This window comes from Rhinatrema bivittatum, unplaced genomic scaffold (assembly GCF_901001135.1).
Source record: "Rhinatrema bivittatum unplaced genomic scaffold, aRhiBiv1.1, whole genome shotgun sequence".
NCBI lineage: Eukaryota > Metazoa > Chordata > Amphibia > Gymnophiona > Rhinatrematidae > Rhinatrema > Rhinatrema bivittatum.
The window spans coordinates 40,492-60,845 of NW_021821220.1; the positions used below are offsets into that span (position 1 = coordinate 40,492).

The window sequence follows — 20,354 nt, forward strand, 5'->3', positions numbered from 1 at the left end:
CCTCCAATGCTACTATTTGTGACCACAGATGCAATGTGACATCCATGCCTATTTGGACTCTTATCCCACTTGCACACAGCAGAAACTCTTGTCAGGATGACCCTGGGGGCTGTTCTAGCCATTGCCAGCACCCAGAGAACCCTGGACACACCTGTCCAGCGAGTTTGTGTGAACCTCTCCTCTCTCAAATGGCTGTTTCATTATTTGGGTCCTGATTGACTGTTTCTAAAAGATGGCCCATTTTGTCCCACTTCCTGGCCTTCTCTCGGTGCCAAAACTCACCCGCCACTTCTATTAGAACGTTTTTTTCCTGCATGGCTTACTCCGGCATGTTGACTCAGACCAAGGTTCCCAATTCACAGCCTGGAACTAGCAGTCTCTGTGTAAAAAATGTTACATATCACTAGACTTCACAATGGCGAACCACCCACAAGCCAATGATCAGGCTGAGTGGACCAAACGCACCTTAAAGACCTTCCTCAGGGCCTCTACTAATGACCAGCAGAATAATTGGACCTTCCTTCTGCCCTGGGCAGCATTCTTCCACAAGTCCCATGTCTGCGCAGCCACAGGATCTTCAGCCTTCCAAATCGTGTATGGTACGGTAGACAACCGCTACCTCCATTGCCGTTTCCCATCACAGTTCCATCACCTGCAGCCCAGCTAATGGCCCTAGAATTCCAGGAACTCTGGGTATGTACCTCTGAGATGTTACAAAAGGCAGCCGATTGGTCCAAGAAGATATCTAATGCTCACTGGAGGGTCACTCAGCAATTTAAGCCAAGAGACAACGTTTGGCTTAGCCCCCACCACATTCGGGTTTGATTACCATCTATGTGACTCACCTTCCTATACACTGGGCCTTTTCCCATCCTCAGGAAAATTGGTCCCAAGACCTATCAGCTATGTCTGCCTACTTCCTTAGGAGTCCACAATATTTTCCATGTCTCCCTCCTGAAACCACTAATTCTCTAATGGCCCTCCTGGAGACCACCCAAACCATGAGAAATTTCCTCCGAGGATGATGCTACCTATCAGGTAAAAGAGATACTCAATGTCCTTCACCTGGGAACCTGCTTCCAATATTCTAGATAAAAATCTCCTGAAGGAATTTCATGCTATGCATCCTGGGAAAACTAAACCCTCAGGGAGGGGGTTTAGAGGAGGCGTACTGTTATGTTTGGCAGACAGCACACCCACCCCACAGCCTGCCGCTCCTGCTGCTAATCAGGCTCGGCTGCATGGCCTCCTGACGCCAGGTCTCCCCTGCTTCTGGTGGGCTCGGCTCAGCATCCTCTTCTGAGTGTGGCAGGAAGCTACAATGTACCACTTCAGCCTCCCTCTTTCCTGTGCAGCAGGATGTCATTGGGGCATCAATGCCTGGGTCGCCTTCCAGCCAGCCGTTTCTTCTACCTCCCTAGGCATGCATGGGGCTGTCTCCCTCACTTTTAAAAAGCCAGTAGCGGGAACAGCCATGTGGCACCTTCTGAATACTTCACAGGCTGGGGCCTATATAAGGCCACATGCTCCTCCTTGGCAATAGGTCATCTCGTCTAGAGAAGTGCATCTCATTGCATTCCTGATTCTTGTTCCTGAATGTGGCCCTGTCTGGCCCCTGGTTCCCTGCAATTTGGTTCCCTGTCTTCCTGGTCAGTACTTCCTCTATTTGTCTTCAGTTTCTCGTCTTCTCTACCCCTCCTCTTCCCTCACCTTTTGGACTGGACTTCTGGCTTTGACCTTGGACCAGCTCCTGGATTCATCTCAGATTTACCTTCTGGCTTGACTTAATCTTGAACTTTGACTCTACTCGACTTCCACCTGCCCTGACCACCGCCTGAACAACGACTCTGTCTAATCGTTACCTACCTAGACCTCCACTCAAAACTGACTCTGCTTGTTCTTCCTGTATTGGCTTGTCACACCCGCATCTCATTGGATCTCCACCAACCTAGAGGCCTGCAAGTGCTGGTATTGGTGAAGCTCCAGCTGGGCCTCTGCTCCAGTCAGCTCTGCCTTCCGACAGTGGGGGCCCTGCAGGGCTCTTTCCTGCAGGTTGCGCCAATTCCTCCTCAGTCTAAGGGTCCAAGCTCTCAATATATAGAAATGACATCAGGGATGTCCCTTCTCCAGGGATTTTCTTTGACTTCTCTTTGCCTAGGGTTTTGTACCAAATGCTTGGTGCCTCTTACCTCTCATTTGGAGCCTTTGGTATGTTCTTGCCACTGTGGGTGGCTGCTTTGTGCCTCTCTTGATGCTTTTGAGCCCTTCATGCCACTTTTTTTCACTGTTTTGACTCTCTATCACTGCCTTGGGATTGTTGTGCCACTTTTGGTGCTTTCTTCCCCCTTCATGGTTACCTTGAGCTGTTCATACCACACTCAGTGCTGCTTTTCCCCTCCTGTGTAGTCTTAAGGGATTCATGCCAATTGCTGATGCCCTGTGTCCCACATTTGGAGCCTTGAGGTTTTCTGGCCACTCTTACTGTAGCTTGCTTCTACCATGGTGCCTTGGAGTAGTGTTTTTTTCTCCATTGTGGGTCCTTGTGCTATCCATGCTACTTTTGGTGTCATGTACACATAGTTTTGATGCATTGGAGTATCTTCACCTTTCTGGCGATATCCACCCACAAGCTTCATTAAAAATTATTATAAAACCCAAAATAATCCACCTTCCCCCATTGATTTTAATAAGAAATAAATTAACAAATAAAACAAATGAATTGTTTTGTTAGAAACAAACTAAACAAATAATTTTTATCTATGAAATGAATAGACAAACCAAAACAAAATATTTTCCTCTGCACATCCCTACAAAAAATTCCAACAGTTCTTTACCTGGTCACTGGTTTCTTGAAACTTGACATCTATGCACACTGGAGAAAAAGCAGGGGTGTTGAGGGTAAAAACTGGAGGAAATGACTGGGCAAGAGAAGGCTGGACCTCAATCACATTTAGCGATAAAACTTTGGCTCTTTTCACGTTTGTTTCCAGGATTAAGAGCTGGTTCTTTGAGTTCACACTCTGTATTTCTAAGTCACACAGATCAGCAGAGACATCACTGAGCATGGATCCAAAACTGTTTTGAGTATCCTACTTGTCTGTCTTGGACATTAACTCTTTTATGAGGGCATCCCAAAATCTTCAGTCCATGGGTCAACAACCAGTTCCAGGCTGAAACAATTCACCACAAGGGGGAAATTGAACTTTCAATCTCTACCAACAAACTTTCCCCAAGCAAGAACAATAAAGAAAACATCCTGACATAAAAACTCATCAGTAAAATGCAATTAAGAAAAACAAACAATCTAAAAAATACCAGGTTGAAAATCATACATTTTTCTTTGTCTTCTAAGATGTAGTTACTGTATGTGGACTTCTTATTTAAATCCTTAGTTATAGTATATGCCTGGGATACCTTGATGACTTAGGTTAGGTAGATCCAAGTTGTAACCTTTAAATAGAAGACTGAGTGAAAATAAAGAGAGAAACCCTTCATCTCTTTGAAAGGAAGAAAAATCAAGTGTCCACCCCAAAGCACACCGTCAGAAGTAGATTCTGAGATAGAGTGGACAACAGCATGTAAATGCTAAATGCTGGTTTTTCCAAACACAGTGATATGAGGAAATTATACTGTTGACTAACCATTTGGATTAATGTTCATCTGATCAAAGGCACAATAACTCTTAAAAAAAAAAAAAAATTAGAAATTCACCATATTTGGCATGTGGGAAGAAAATGTGAATATCTCAGATGTACCGTGCCTTAACAAATATTGCTCATTCCTTTCAATGGAAAAAAATTCCCCTTTACTTTCTATAGAAAACTGTTAGAAGCTGTTCAAACCGTTAGAATTATGACAAGTGCTCTATTCCAAAAGAGCCCCCCCCCCCCCACACACACACACACACACATATACACACTCACCTTTCCAGCACTTTGTTGCAGAGCACTACAGGCAGAGACGGGGTATATAACTGAAGCAACTGGAAAAGGATAGGAAAAAGATTCTTCCAAAGTACATACATACTCACCAGTTATCCCCTACACTCAAAATAATCCTATGCCCCCCACATACACACCCCCCCACACACACACACACAAATATCCACCATTTCGACCTCACATTAAATCTATTATCAAAAATGGTTTCTTTAAACTTCGGCTTTTGTCTGGCTTATGCCATTTACTGTATGATCATGATTTCTTGACTATCATATGTACAATCATCTTTCCCCACATTGACTATTGTAACAGCCTTTTACTCGGTCTTCCATTCAATTCATTATATCCTTTGCAACTCCTTCTTATATCAGCTGCTAGATTAATTACTAATACAAAATGCCACAAACACATCTCCCCTGTTCTTGAAAAGTTAAATTGGTCGCCTATAGAACAAAGAATTCATTACAAAATCTGCATGACAAAATTCAAACTTCTAAGTCTACAATCTTGTTCATGGTCCAATGCATTACTTAAAATATAAAAACCCTCTTGTGAGTTGAGATCATCTCAATGTGGCTTCCTGGATGTTCCTTCTCCTCACCATGCCCGTCTTTCTGTCACACGAGAATCAGCTTTTTCAGTAGCTGCACCAACCCTCTGGAATTCTTTTACTTTTGAACTTCAGTTAGCAGACACCATCAAAACATGTAGGCTTTCCTTACTAAAGCAAGCTTTCTGTTAATGCACCGGTAAGACTTTCTTTATGAAAACCTTATCTGCGGTTTATATCTATGTCTGTTTATTGTTTTCATTTGTATGTTTATTTTATCTATTTTTATGTATGTATGATCTGTAAATCGCTTAGACCTATATAGAAATGAAATGACGGCAGAAGAAGACCAAATGGCCCATCCAGTCTGCCCAGCAAGCTTCCCTCATTTCTTCTCCCATACTTATCTGTTTCTCTTAGCTCTTGGTTCTAATTCCCTTCCACCCCCGCCATTAATGTAGAGAGCGGTGGAGGAGCTGCATCCAAGTGAAATATCTAGCTTGATTAGTTAGAGGTAGTAGGAGTAGTAACCGCCGCAATAAGCAAGCTACACCCATGCTTATTTGTTTTTACCCAGATTATGTTATACAGCCCTTATTGGTTGTTTATCTTCTCCCCTGCCGTTGAAGCAGGGAGCTATGCTGGATATGCGTGAGGTATCAGTTTTTTTCTTCTCCCCTGCCGTTGAAGCAGAGAGCTATGCTGGATATGCATCGAAAGTGAAGTATCAGGCACATTTGGTTTGGGGTAGTAACCGCCGTGACAAGCCAGCTACTCCCCGCTTTGTGAGTGTGAATCCTTTTTTCTTCTCCCCTGCCGTTGAAGTTATGCTGGATATGCGTGAAGTATCAGTTTTTCTTTTCCCCTGCCGTTGAAGCAGAGAGCTATGCTGGAAATTCGTGATGTATCAGTCTTTCTCCCATGCCGTTGAAGTAGAGAGCCTATTTTCCATTAAGCGATTAATACATTTTAATAAATGAAATGAAAATGAAACATGAAACTATGCACATATATAGACATCCCCCATGCACAACCCCACTCAACTCTGCATACATTTTACCCCACACATCACTTATGTCCCCCTCATACATGCACACTCTCCATATTACACACTTACACCCCTTCTACAAATCTAAGTTGGAAAGTATTCCTGAAGCCATGACTCTGCACCCTCTCCTTATTTGTTTACTTACTATCCACTTTCAAAGAGAAATAGGATACAATGTTATAAGCCTATAGTCTCATTCAGCAGAAAGGTGGAGCTGTCAAGAGTTATGTCTATGCACAGATATCCATAAATTCAGCGCCAGATTTAGGAGAAATGGCACCCTGGGCAAAAATTGTTGATGACACCCTTCCCCTAACTGATCCCCACACATCACCTATATTTATAGAAAATATGCATAACTGAGATGAAATAAGTGTCTTGATATTCATAACCAAGAAATAAGAAAACTTTACTTAGACCAAACAATACACTTAAAATTTGACTTTATGGGCTTTTATCTCCGCAAATTGCCTCACAGAAACTGAGAGATCAAGATTTTTAGGCTTTCACACACATGCACACAGGCTCTGTCTTTCTTTTACATATAAACAGTTATGTATGTTCATTCTCTCACATACTCCCTTTCTCATACATGTACTCATGCTCTCTCACACATTCACTCTCTCACATACACTGGCTCTGACCATTGAAATCCCCTAGTAAGGGTGTAGAGCAGAACTTGGATGTTTTCCCTTACTATTCGCCATACAAAAAGAATATTCAAATTTAGGATTCATCTCAGTAACAGTGACACAAACTCTCTCATTTACCTAGCAGTCTGTGAAGCAACACAAACCCTGCTGTGAGGCTGTTGCGTTCGTGCCTGTTCTCGCCCTCGCTCCACCCTCTCTACCTTAGTGGCGACTTCCTTCAGGTCTGACGGACAGATGCTGCCACGGCTTCTCCTCGCTGCTTCTCCCCGGAATCCCCGGGCTGGCCTGATGCTGCGGATCCGCCATGTTCCTGATGATGTAAGGGCGCTCGCGTGTGCTCCAGACTTTGTACCAGCAAGGGCGTGAACCTCGGGGGCGTCCCCCCCGTAGTGACGTCATCCGCTTCCAACTTAAAAAGTCTTTTTTTGTAACTACAAATCGAGTTAGCAAGGGGAAATCTTTCTCCGCTGCTCTGCCTCCGCAAACTTGCCAAGGGGTACCTGCTCTCTCTTCTTGATTTCAGATTGCTAAGACGGGATCCGGTACTTGCTCCTCGAGGGCCTACATCCCTGAATGCTCAGAAGACTCCCTACTGCCGGGAAGCGATCGCAGACGTGAACACTGTGAGTTCTATTACAGATAGGAAACGGTACTCCCTCCACGAGGGCCTATGATCCTAATCTCTGAAGACTCTATTCTGTCTAAGACGTAATCGCAGGTACGGAGATCGTGAGTTATATTTGCAGATTGCAGATAGGAACCGGTACTCGCTCCACGAGGGCCCATGTTCCTAAAACCCTCAAAAACTCTCTTCTATCTCGAAGCTATCGCATACCTATATCTGGTGCATTACTATTACAGATTGCAGATAGGAACCGGTACTCGCTCCATGAGGGCCTATGTTCCTAAAACCCTCCAAAGACTCTCTTCTATTCCAGAAGCCATCTCATACACAGATATTGTGAGTTCTTATTCCAGACTGCATATAGGAACCAGTGCTCGCCTATGGCTCCTGTTCCTGAATATACTGAAGACTCTCTGATGCATAGAAGCCATTACAGATATCTACAATTGTGAGTGTATCATCCACTGCTGGTTATGTGTCCTGCATACCCTGTCTACTCACTACCTATAGTCTCTCTCTACAGCTCAGCAATCCAGAGATTGCAATTCCAGTATCTGAAGGACTTCAGCCCTGCAATGCACATCAGCTCACTACTTCCACCTCTGGTGGTTCTACTTCTTGTCTAATAAAGAACTATCTGTGTTTGTCTCCATACTCCAGCCTAGCCAGTGGTCCCTCTCAGGATATCCTCCTGGGGGCACTGTCATCTGCCATCGGCCCAAGGATTCACCAATTTACATTAAGTGTTTGTTCTTTACAGTATTAGAATGGTATCTTAAAAGATTGCCACTCTGTGGGGAGCCAACCCACAACAGATTACTAACTCCATCTACAATGTACATCGGAATGCTGATTACTCTCCTCGGGGAGAAGATTCCATTACAGACTGCTATGCCTCCTCCCTGGAGGAACAGAACTACATCAGGTTGCTAACCCCTCTGGGGGAGCAGATCCACAACAGTTTGCTAACTCCTTAGCAGATATACAACAGGTTGCTAACTCCGTACGGAGATTCATAACACTGTTGTGCATGTGTGAAGCTGTAATAAAGATATATTGTTTTAAGAAAGACTGGAATCATACTAGTTTGTCTCCAGGCCTGTGGGAATCACCGTTCATTCCCACATATGGTGTCATCCATGGGATTTATTCCAAAGATTTGCACAGCAAAAAAAAAAAAACCCAGCTCTCAAGAAAGTGTCAGTTTGGAGTTCAGAAAGAGTTGTGAAAAGGACCAGTGGTTCTAAATGTAGTACAGAAAACAGGGGACTTGTGGCTCTAAAACAAAGTGCAGGGGTGCACAGAGCACGGTAGCTTTTGAAAGGGCGTGGCTCAGAAGCTACACTGAAGAAAAAAATATCCAAAGTTTAAGTTTCAGGTAGAGAGGAAACTGTGAGTGGGCCTGGTTACAGGGACAGCCAGGAAGTGGTATGTTTGTACCAGCTAATGGGAGAAGTCCAACTGGAGTTGGATAAGGAATTAAACATGATTTAGTCATTGCTCTTTACTCTTTTTTTTACTTTTTTAAAACTTTTTTTGCCTGGAAAAAAGAAAAGAGAAAGGAACACAGGTGCAGCAGGGCTATGCTCAATAGGGTATGGCCCTGGAAAAGTACTAGAGTGGACTGTAAGTGCAGTGAATGGAAACAGGGTGGAGCCCTCTTCCAGCATGCAAGCCTCTCTACAGGGAAGGTGTGCAGCCATGAGAAAGCCTGGAGTGGGGCACTCAGGGTACTGCAGCACCAGAATGCACCAATGAAGGAAGCTGTCAAGCACTGGTTCAGAATCTCCAGGAGGGAGATAGGAGCCTTGCAAAGAATCAGCAGGCATGGGCTGAGCAAAAACAGAATTAGAAAGCACACTGGGCTGTGGCCAACTTCTATTCGGAGTGGACCCTCATGGCCATGTCAAGACATAGTGACATAGAGTGCCCAGGAGGGAGCACTACAGAGTGGCCAGCGGGCTACAACACCAATTGTCCAGAGGGTGGTGCTACAGGTGGTTCTGAGAAAGACCCTATAGGGTACCCACATACTACCAAGAGTCTAAAGTCTGCTCCTGTGAAAAGCCCCAAGAAGGGGGCAGTGTAGAATCCTGAGAGAAGGGTCACAGAGAGCCCTGGAGAGGGCAACACAGATTGCTCAGGAGGAGGCAGTATTGAGAAGTTGGAAGTCAGCACTATACGAGGTCCTGAAGAAGACCCTGTAGGGTGCCCAAACATTACCAGGAGTCCAGAGACAATGCCCATGAGAAGCCCAGAGAAATATGGTGTGGAAAGGTATGTAAGAGATGCCATGGAGTGGCCAGAAGATGGCACTGTGGAGACCCCAGTGAGTGAGACTGCAAAGGGGCCAGCAATTGGCATGGGTGAGTGGCCAGAATATACAAAGGAGAAAACTGTGGACAGCCAAGAGGGAGGTGCTGCAGAGTTTACAGAAGAGGAAACTGAAAAAAGAACCCAGGGGGAGACACTGCAGATTGTACAAAGGAGGAAACCACAGAGAGCCGAGAGGGATGTGCTGTGGAGAACCCAGAGGAAGAGTCTTTGGAGAGCCCAAAGGCTGAAGCTGTGGAGACCCCAGTGAATGAGACTGCAGAGGAGAAAAGAAGGGGGCTGTACATCAGAGATACCAGATGCCAAGAAGCAGGTGCAGCTGGATATAGGGCAACCAGCATCTGTGGTTCCCCAGTCAGTCGATAAGTTTCATTGGGGTGGAATTTGAACCTGGAGCCAGCAAAGAATTTAGTTAAAGGACTAGTGATGTGCACTGTGCAAATGGCACACTGGGTAGTGGTCATGATGCTGTCCAGGGTAACCCTAAGAGATGGGGTGAGCATGTCATTAGGTCCCCATTAACAAACATAGCTGGTGGGAAGCCAGAGGAAGGGGAATGGAATATCTTGGACTCTCCTGGATGGGGTCCAGGAGAGATTAGGGATGCTTGGTCTGATGGGTCCAAGCTGAGGGGAGGAGTATGTTAGTCAGTGCCCCTAGTGTTCCCTTATTTACCTGTGCAGGACCAGGCTAGATGCTTGGTCCACCTTCAATTCCTTAAGGAAAATATGCTCTATGGGTGGGATCCTGCAGGGCAGGTGGAGCTTAAAGGGCATAGCAAGAGTCTGGGGTGGGGCAGCCTGACATTTAAGCCACCCCACCCCCCTGCTTGAAGGACTCCCACTCCTCGTTTCTTCACCCCACGCACTGTTGACCTTAATATCACGTATCAGGCCATTTAAACAAGGCATGGATGCCGAAGGCATTACTGCTGCTGTGCCTTGTTAGGTCTGGCCTCTTGCAAAGACCAGACTCTTCATCTGCTGCCGCCTGACATTCCGGCTACCCCACCCTCTGCCGGAAGGACTCCCATGCCTTGTTTCTTTTCCCTACCCACTGCTGACATCACTATTTTGTGCTGGGCCATTTAAATAAGGTGTAGACACTGGAGACATTTCTACTGCTATGCCTCGCCAAGTCTGGCCTCTTCCAATGGCCATACTCTTCGTCTGCTGCCACCTGACATTCATCCACCCCACCCCTTGCCTGAAGGACTCCCACATCTCGTTCCTTCGCCCTGACCCTGATTTGGTTCATCTGGCTATATCCTTCCCCCCACTGTTTGGTATAAAAACCATCCCCTTTCCAAACCATTCTATTTTGTCATTCTCCACTCCATTTCAGTTCCAGTTCCATATTCCCCTCCCCATTCCCTGTTTATAATAAGGCTTGAGGGGCTTGGGTTTCCTATTTGTGCTATATTTCCAGGGCACATCCTCTTCAACTAAGAAAGCATGGTCTGTGTGCCAGCCCAGTGTTCCCAGGGAGTACCTTCTTCAGCCAACAGGTCTACCCCACCTAGCACTGGTGCCCTCAAGAAAGAAAACGCTGTCCCAGCCACTAAGGCCAATGCCTCTTTAATTATTCCTGTGGAGCACAGCTTGTATGTCATCTATCTGAACTGTGCATGCTACAGAGCTCCCTGTAGTTCAAACAGCTGATGTTTAAACTGCATCTTACAGGAACAACAGAAGAGGCACTGGCCTTGGCAGTAGGAACAGTACCTGACCCCACTGCCGATAGGCTTCTCTTCAGGGTGTAGCGCTGCTGCCCAGAATCTTCTCCATCATCACAGGCTAAGTGATGCTGGTGGTGCCCAGGGCACCCCTCAGCTCATGCTGCCCTGGGCAACTTCCCCGCTCACCCACCTAAAACCCAGTTCTGCATAAATTCAGTAATGCTTAAATAATGTAGATTACATTATTCTTAAATTCCACTGGTAAACAAGTTTTTGTTTCCTTCAGGCGTTTTGATGTTCCAAATAGATGTTTTAATGCTGATCACAGATATTACTTCGAAATTTATTCATCACGTAAGGTTTTTGAGAAACAACCAATTTTGTGTTACAATAATTGTGAAATTTTAAATCATAATCTCATGTACATATATTTTCTTGCTGGACAGTAGTTTTTATGATTTTTAAAATTCATGTCATATTTTTGATGGCCATAATCAACATAACATGTAACAGAGACTACATTTTTAAAAATACATGAAGAAACTCTGCCTGATCGTGCTAGAACTTGCTTGGCAAGCCCCAGCTTGGCTGCAAGATTCCAACTTGTTTCCAAGACGACGCAGCCTTATATAAGCAGCAGCAATGAGTTGTCTCCTATGCAACATCTGTGTGAATGAGCGAATCATATCGCTAAAACTGTTAAGTTTAAAGCTTGTGGATTTAATTTCATATACTTTATAAAATGTCACGCCGATGTTGTAATAGCTGTGACATGTTTTGTTACATCTGTGGTGAGTTTACTCTGAAAGCACAGAAAAGGAATATGACTGCACTCATTAAGAAGGCATACGAGTTATACTTCGGGTGCAAAATTGGTGACCAGGACAGAGCATGGACTACTCATATATGTTGCACATCTTGCACCAGTAGTCTGCGAGCTTGGCTGAAAGGTGTGCGACCATCCATGCCATTTGCCATCCCAATGATATGGAGAGAACAGAAAGATCATATAACTTACTGTTACTTCTGCATGACGAATGTGTCAGGATACTCATCAAAGAACAGGAAGATTATTGAGTACCCTAACCTTGCATTGGCAATGAAACCAGTTACGTATGATGACAGTTTTCCTGTTCCAAAACCGCCAAAGGTGTGGACACTTGATGACGAGGATGAGGAGGTAGGCGATGATGGCGAACCGTCGCAGATGGAAGCAGCAGCTGATCCTGACTTTGTGCCATCAACATCCAGTGATCCTCATTTAATATCTCAATCAGAGCTGAATGATCTGGTCAGAGATTTGGCTTTATCGAAGAGCTGCTTGGGTCAAGGCTGCAAGGATGGAATCTTTTATCATCTGATACAAAAACGTCAGTATTTTGCAGCAGTCATGAAGATTTGACAAAATATTTCAACCAAGTAGACAGTCTGACTTTTTGCTGTGACATCAATGGATTGTTTTGTGCTCTCGGATGTGACCACGACCCAACAGAATGGCAACTCTGATTAATCAATCTTAAGTTTGAAGGCTGTTTTGCTGCACAACGGCAATATCTACCCATGAGAACATGCAGCTACTGCTGAACCATATTGAGTACATGAGGTACAACTGGAATTTGTGTGGTAATCTCAAGGTAGTTGCAATTCTACTGGGTCTGCAACTTGGTTACACCAAGTTACAAATGTTCAGAACTCAGCAGCCAGGATCTTAACCAACACCAACCAGGGAGCTCATATCACTCCCATACTTAGAAACCTGCATTGGCTGCAAATAAAATACAGAATCTTGCACAAAGAACTCACCATAACCCACAAATCCATCCACAACCAACTACCTCTAGATCTTCAGTTCCCATTCAAACTATACTCATCTGCAAGACCCATCAGAGAGGCACATAAAGGAACCCTTCACGTCCCCCCCAACTAAATCCACACGTCTAACCTCCACCAAAGAACGGGCATTCTCCACAGCGGGCCCCATCATCTGGAACAACCTGCCGACTGATCTAAGATTGGAACCCTGCCTGCTAACCTTCCGAAAAAAACTCAAGACTTGGCTTTTCCTCAAAGCCTTCCCTTAAGTTCTAACATTTCAACATTACTCTCTATCAGACTCAGCCCAATTGGCTAGATGCCTGGTCCAGCCACAGTATAGACATATGTTCTCAACCTCTAGTTTTTTACTGTCCTTTTATTTCCAGGCTACTCTAGCCCCCAAGTTCTATCTCTCTGTTATATGTAACTGTGCTTCGGCCTTCCTGTTATATGGTTATGTTTAGTTAGTCCCTAAGTTCTATATAAACCGGTCTGATATGAATCTTGTCATGAAGTTCGGTATAGAAAAATGTTAAATAAATAAATAAATAAATAAATAAATAAAGTATTGTTAGTTCCTTTGTGAGTGGGACAGTCGAACAAGAGATTCGCATTATGTCAGAAAAGTCTGGCCTCTCTGCAAGAAGTTGGTTCCAGGGCAGAAGAATGTTGCGCATGACCCATTGGTGGATCCAAGGAAGATATTTCTTCCACATTTGCACATCAAATTTGGGCTGATGAAAAACTTCGTTAAGGTAATGAACAAGCAAAGTAAAGCCTTTGATTATTTTGCGGCAAATGTTTCCACGCATAAGTGACACCAAGATAAAAGAAGGTGTTTTCGTTGGCCCACAAATCCGAGCTGTGATGAAAGACAGCCACTTTGATGGTCTTCTGCAAGGTACAGAACATGTTGCATGGACAGCCTTCAAGAATTTCGTTTGTAACTTTCTAGGCAACTATAAGACAGCAGACTATGTCGAACAGGTTGAAAATCTGCTTCAGGCATACCAATTGATGAAGTGCAACATGTCATTGAAGATACATTTTCTTCATTCCCACTTGGACTTTTTTCCAGAAGACCTTGGTGCTGTGAATGACGAACATGGTGAAAGGTTTCATCAAGACATTGTCAAAATGGAGAAACGGTATCAAGGCAAGTGGAACCCCTCCATGCTGGGTGACTATTGTTGGACTCTTCTCATTTGTGAAGCGTCGGAAGTGATTACAAACGAAAATCTGCAGCAAAATATTTTTAGTTTTGTTTTTTGGTGCCAACATTGCTATTATATCTTATGCCGCTACAGACACATAACAATGCTTAATGTATATCACACTTTTCTGGCAAACGGTACGTGATATAGACATAATAAATGCATATTTGTGTTCAGCTTGTTAAAATCTACTTGTTTCACTGAAGGTTGTGGAGAAAATAAAATGTTCCCAGAAATTTGTTTACCAGTGTTATTTGTTAGATGCTAATTTCACTGAGGAAAATATGCAGCATTGCAGGAATATCTAATCTAAAATGACTGACTGGTGGGTCAAATAAAAATGAGTGGGTTATGTGTGAAAGATGTTAAAAGTTTAGGGCTGGCATTTAGCAAAAAAGGCAAGGTTTCACAACAGTGTTGCTTTTTAGTTTACATATGTTGATTTCTGGCTAAAAACAGATCTTGACTTAGATTCGTCAAGCTGCTATGTTCTTTCCCAGGAGGGGTCCCACTATCATGGTTGGGGTGGATGTTAAAAGAGGATCTGGAGCCTACAAGATGTGCTTAAAAAAATAAAAGGGGAAGTAGGAGCAGGGGGTGGGGGAACTTTCAGGCCTAATAATTTTTTTTTCAACTTGAAATAGGCCGTTATGGGGAGAGGGTGGCAAGTTCGGCCCCATAAGGCCTTTGTAACTCAGGTGGGAGGGAGGTGGGGGGCAGGTTAGGACCTGTAAGCCCTCAATGTGAGGTTTTTTGGTTTTTTTTATAAACAGGAACATAATGTAACCGGCTATATTCTTTTGAATATAGCCGGTTAAGTCTAAAGTTATACGGCTAACCATAGTCGAATGCCTTTATACATTAACAGCGATATTCAAAAGAATATCTGGTTATGTTTAAAGTTATTTGGCTATGGTTAGTTGGATAACTTTAATTGGGGATATTCAGTGGGATGCTTCTCCCACTAAATATGCTGGACAAGTGATCTGGCTAACTTTAGCTGAATGACTTGTCCACTAAACAGCCAGCTGAATATTGGCCTTCATGGGCATAAGTACCAACTCCAACCCACCACTCTCTCCAGGAACTCCTGCCACTAGTGCGCATAAAAGTATGGATGAAATCAGGTTGTGCATTTAATTTTACATGCACTGAGCTCCTGGCAATTTTATAAAGACTATTTACAATAAAAATGTTTTATATATGTAAATGGCTTTGAAAATCAGGCTCATTTTTGGGCCAATACTGTAGATATATGGGATAAGGTATATCTTGGCTAATTTACTGGTTGTCTCTGATGATTTCCAATGGGTAGATGCGACCTATCTTTCTTTGCGATTTTCACTCCCAGAGGATATGTGTCACAGTATGCAAAAAACAGCCCAACTTGCTATAACTTTATATTAGCAATAGTACATCTATCTTTCATTTTATTATTATTTTAATTTAATTGTCCCCTTTTTTATCATCCTAAAAATGACAATTATAAAGCAGATGTCTTTTTTACTGATGATACCAAAATATGCCACAGGAAAGATACCCAAGAAGGTGTGAAAAACATGAGGAGTGATCTAGTAAAGCTTGAGGAATGGTCTAGAGTCTGGCAGCTAAAATTTAATGCTAAAAAGTGCAGGGTCATGTATTTAGGATGCAAAAACTCAAAGGAATGCTGCTGTATGGCGTGAATTTCTTCTATGCATGATACAAAACAAGAGTGGGATCTGGGGGTGATTGTATCTGATGATTTTAAGGTAGTCAAACAGATACATAGGGAGATGGCAAAAGTCAGAAAGATGCTTAGGTGCATTAGAAAGGTCACCAGAAAAAAGGAGGTGATATTGTCCCTGTATAAAACCCTGGTGAGACCTCATTTGGAATACTGTGTACAATTCTGGAGACCGCACCTTCAAAAGTATGTAAACAGGATGGAATCTATCCAGAGGGCAGCAACTAAAATGATCAATAGTCTTCTTCATAAATCCTACAGGGACAAACTTAAAGATATAAACATGTCTACCCTGGAGAAAAAGTGGGTTAGGAGAGATAGGATAAAGACATTTAAATACCTCCAAAAAATCACTGCATATGAGGCAAGCCTCTTTCAAAGGAAAGGAGGCTCTGAATCAAGGGTTATGGAATGAGGGTAAGTGGGGATAGAATCAGGAGTAATCTAAGAAAACTATTTCTTTACAAATGGGATGATGGCTGCATGGAACAGCCTCCTAGTGCTGGTGATGGAGATAAGAACCATATCTGAATTCAGGAATGCATGGGACAAGCACAGAGGATCTCTGAAGGAGTGGTAGGGATTTAGAGCTGAGCCCATTTGGTGTGGATGGGCAGACTAGATAGGCCATATCTTTTTCTGCCATCATTTTTCTCTGTTTCTATGTTTAAAGCGTCATGATTGTGGACTGCTGAAACATGTTGTTTCTAAAGGCATTGGTCCATCATTCTGTGCAGTGCTGCTTGAATGGGAGTGAGGGCAGGGCCCGATGTTCTTAAGGGTTTGGTATTTGTTTCTTTTCTTGTACATTTAAGCTTCCCTTAGTCTGAGTTGACATCATAGTCAGATCATGCTCTTTGTCCTTCAGCTCAGTTCTTCACCAGGAGATCAATACTATTAGAAAACGGAAAATAAGGGTATTGTGAGGTTTACACAATTCAGAGCTGGGACTGGTCTACAAAGGGATTTTGGGAGTTTAGATGATGTTTTTCAAGATATAGGTCCTTTGAGGAGCAATGTTTAACATGGAATGTTATTAATGATTTTATTTGCCAAAGTAATTGAATATTTTTCTTCTGGAAATTTTTCTGAGTCCCAAATTTAGATAAATCTAGTCCTAAAGTTTTACAGTGTTCAGGAGATCCTTTTTTTATTTGCCACTGAGGTAAAAGTTAACACAGTATTTCTCTTAGGCTTCAAGATGCTTGTTACATAAGTTCTAAAAAATTGCTCTATACGTTTTTTTATTGTAAAGCTTGTTGCTGACTTATGGTTCATTGTAAACCAAGGTGATGTTCTGAACGTGCCATGGTATATAAAAAAAAATAAAAAAAATCTCTAAATAAATAAATAAATAAATAAATAAAATAAGATGGTAGCATATCTCAGATACATATTTCTGCAGGATAAATCTGTTGTTTTCCAATATTTTTTCTCTTTCACCTTTTTATCCTGTGGCCTTTAAGCTGACTATTTTGTGTGTCTTTGTCCCTTCTTTCCTTTTCTCTCACTGCTTTAGATCTTCAGCACCAATTGTTATTTGGTATATCTCTTCTCTTGAATATGTAATCCATTTTGAAAGAAAGCACAGTGAGAAATACCCAAACACTTAAATATGTATGTTGATGCACTTTCTTTCTTACTTTTGCAGGCGTATCAGCTCAATTGTCCAACTCCCGTCTACGTCGGAACACATCTGTAGGAACACCTTTCTGGATGGCTCCTGAGGTCAGAGTATAACATAACCCCAGATTCTAAGTTGTAGGTAACCCCTGGGTTCAGTCAGTAGCTTACATAGGTTGTCAATAGGTTGTAGGTTCAAAGGGAAATCCCCAATGAGTCCAGACCATTTCCCTGTCAGGAGAGATGTCAATAAGTCCTATAATTGTTGTGTTTGAGGCACTGTGGACCCTTGGTCACAATGGAGATGACTCCGCCAACGGGGAGGAGCCCCGTGGGGAACCACTGTGATAGGCTGATACAGATAGCAGACACAGAATGGATAGAGTCTTTATTGTACTGCTGTAAATAGATGGTGAAGCAGGAAGGTAAGTCACTGATCCACGAAGTGACAATACGCTCCATAGGCTCAGAAGTATAGTCTCACTCAGATGTTCATGATAGGCAGGAGCCAGTAGTGAGGGTAATGCTGCGGCTGGTAGGTGGAGTTGGAGTGCCAGATCATAGAGGTACTCACAGAGTGAAGGCATCTTCCTGATGGTAGAATGGTGGGACTGAAGGTCCGTGGTGCAGGATATGAAGTAGATGGGCCCTCGAGGAGCGATTACCCAATGGTTCAATATCCTGAAAATGAATAGAGAGAAAAGACCCCCGAGGAGTGGTTGTCTTGGTTAGTGAGGACCCCGAAGGGAAGTTGGAAGCAAGAGACCCCTGAGGAGTGGGTGTCTAGAGCTTCTGCTGGAGTGAGGCCCTTAGCATGAAAGTGGTGTCTAAACATGCAGCTTAGAGCAGTCAGAGTAGCGAAGCGAAGTCTTTGCTAACTCAAATTGATAGTGGAAGCGGAGGCTGGATATACCTGGAGGTACTGACGTCATGCGGTGGGGCCACCCCCAAGGTTCCCGCCATGACATGTATTTGAGCATCAGAGATGTGCGCGCTCGCACCCTAGGAGGCCACGGGAGTGAGCATGGTAGATGGGGACACCTATGCTGGTCTCGAAACACCGAGGCCCTTGGCATGTGGCACCGGAGACAGCCATCTTGCCCAAAGAGAGTGAAAGGGGAGAAAAAGAGTTAAGGCAGAGCAGTCGCAACCGTCTGTGACTGACGGACGCAACAGTAATTTAGAAGAACGGGTATTCCAGGCAAAGATGCTATTGGATTCAGTCCTTTAGCCTCTATTAGGAGAGCCTATGTCAGAGATGGACAGCATTAGGTTCCCACATTCACCCTAAGCTTCTCTGTTGAGAAAGACCCTACTGCGTTTTGGCCATTGTCCAGAAGAGAAGCCCTTCAGTTTTTATCTTCCACCTTTATTTCATGTGCAGGTTTAGTATTTAATATTAGAGGATCCTTACCTTCTAATAAGCCTGTGGAGTATGGGAGTAGCCTAGGGATTAGAACAGCAGTTAGAGAATCAGGAAAAGGAGGATTCAAATCCTACTTCTTCCATTAATGCTTCTAACTACCAAGGGCAAGTCACTTCATGCTCTATTGCCTCAGATACAACTTAAATTATAAACCCTTTGGGTCAGAGAAAATTCAGCTATGCATAATTTTCGACTTGCCTTGAGTTCAGATTTGGAAAGTCAAATAATTAATTAAATCAAAATCTGAGGGCTAGATGTGGTAAAATGTAGATTTATTTATGATGCTAGTGGTATTGCATTACAAATACAATATATGCATGATATGATTTAGCCAACTGTTTAATAATTTTTTTCTTTAAGTGCAAATGAGAATATTAGAAGTAAATGACTGTTAGTTCTGATTTTGGAGAAATAGCTCCAGGCATTTAGTACAAAGTAGACTTATGTTCCTAGATTAATATAAGAGAGAGAAAAAGGGAATATTGTTTACATCCATGAATCAGTCCATAAAACTGCAGTTTTAGGGTCTGATTTACTAAGACTGTGCTCCCATTCTGAGGTCAGTATTTAAAGCTGACCATTTAAGTAACTTAGCTAGATATAACTTATCTGGCTAAGTTAGAAGGTATACTCATCAGGGATCCTCAGCAAGTTCTACTCCCACTTTCCTGATCACCTTGTGCCCCAGCCCTACCTAACTCAGCCTGTTTAATCCCTCAGTGCCTCTTCATTGAGTCACCTCAGCTCTCTGACCTGGCCAACCTTAATTTATTATTCTGCCTTGGCCTGCCTTACCTAGTGGCCTTTTTTTGGCCTCTTACCTTGCTCTGTGGCCTCTCTTGGCCTCTTGCCTTGCTTTGAGCCCTTCCAGGCCTTCTGGCCTTGCTCCTTAGCCTGCCAGGCCTATCTGCCATGCTCAGAGCCCTCTTGGGCTTTCCTACCATATCATATGGCCTCCGGGCCTCCTAGGGTCTCCTAGCCAGCCTTGTGCCCTATTGGACTTTCCTGTTTATTGTTGCCTGTTCTGTCTAGTTTAGTCATCGTCCAGTCTTTGTCTAAATCCTGTTCTTGGCCAGTCCTGCCCCTATCAAGTCCTTGTTCTATCTTGCACTGCCCAGTCCAGTCCCTTGTCGGTTTCCTAGGCCTTGCCCTTTTCCTTTTGCCTCAGGCCTTGCCTTGTCCAGCCTGCTTTACCTCTTCCAGTCCAGCTGATCCACTCCTGGAGGAGCAGTCCTGTCCAGCTTCTCTGCTCTCCTAGTGCCAGAGAGATTCTGGTCATTTACATCAGCACTCAAGAGATGTTAATTCAGTGCTTCAGCACCCCAAAGAACCTGATTCGGTGCTTTAGCACCACAGATAACCTGATTCAGCGCTTCATTGCCTCAGACAGTGAACCTGATTTAGCACTTCAGCAACCCAGAGAACCTGATCCAGTGCTTCAGTGTCCCAGAGAACCTGATTCAGAGCTTCGGCACCCCAGAGTTCCTGATTCTGTGCTTCAGCATTAGCAAAGCATTGTGCCAACACCTCAGCCCCAGAGTTTCTGAGTCAGCACTTCAGCACCCAAAAGACTCTGACTGCACCTCAAGCTCGGACAGACCCCAACCTAGTAGTTCAGCTCCGGTGAGATGTTACTCCAGTACCTAGTGACCATAGCACCCATGGCAAATGGGATCCAGGAGGAGGGGGTCTTAAAGGGGGGTATTGCCATGCTTTTGCCT

At 43.7% G+C, this 20,354-nt stretch overlaps 1 pseudogene; it reads left to right on the forward strand.

The window, feature by feature from the left end:
• LOC115082527 overlaps window positions 1-20,354 on the forward strand; it is a 62,811-nt pseudogene that overhangs the window by 23,948 nt on the left and 18,509 nt on the right.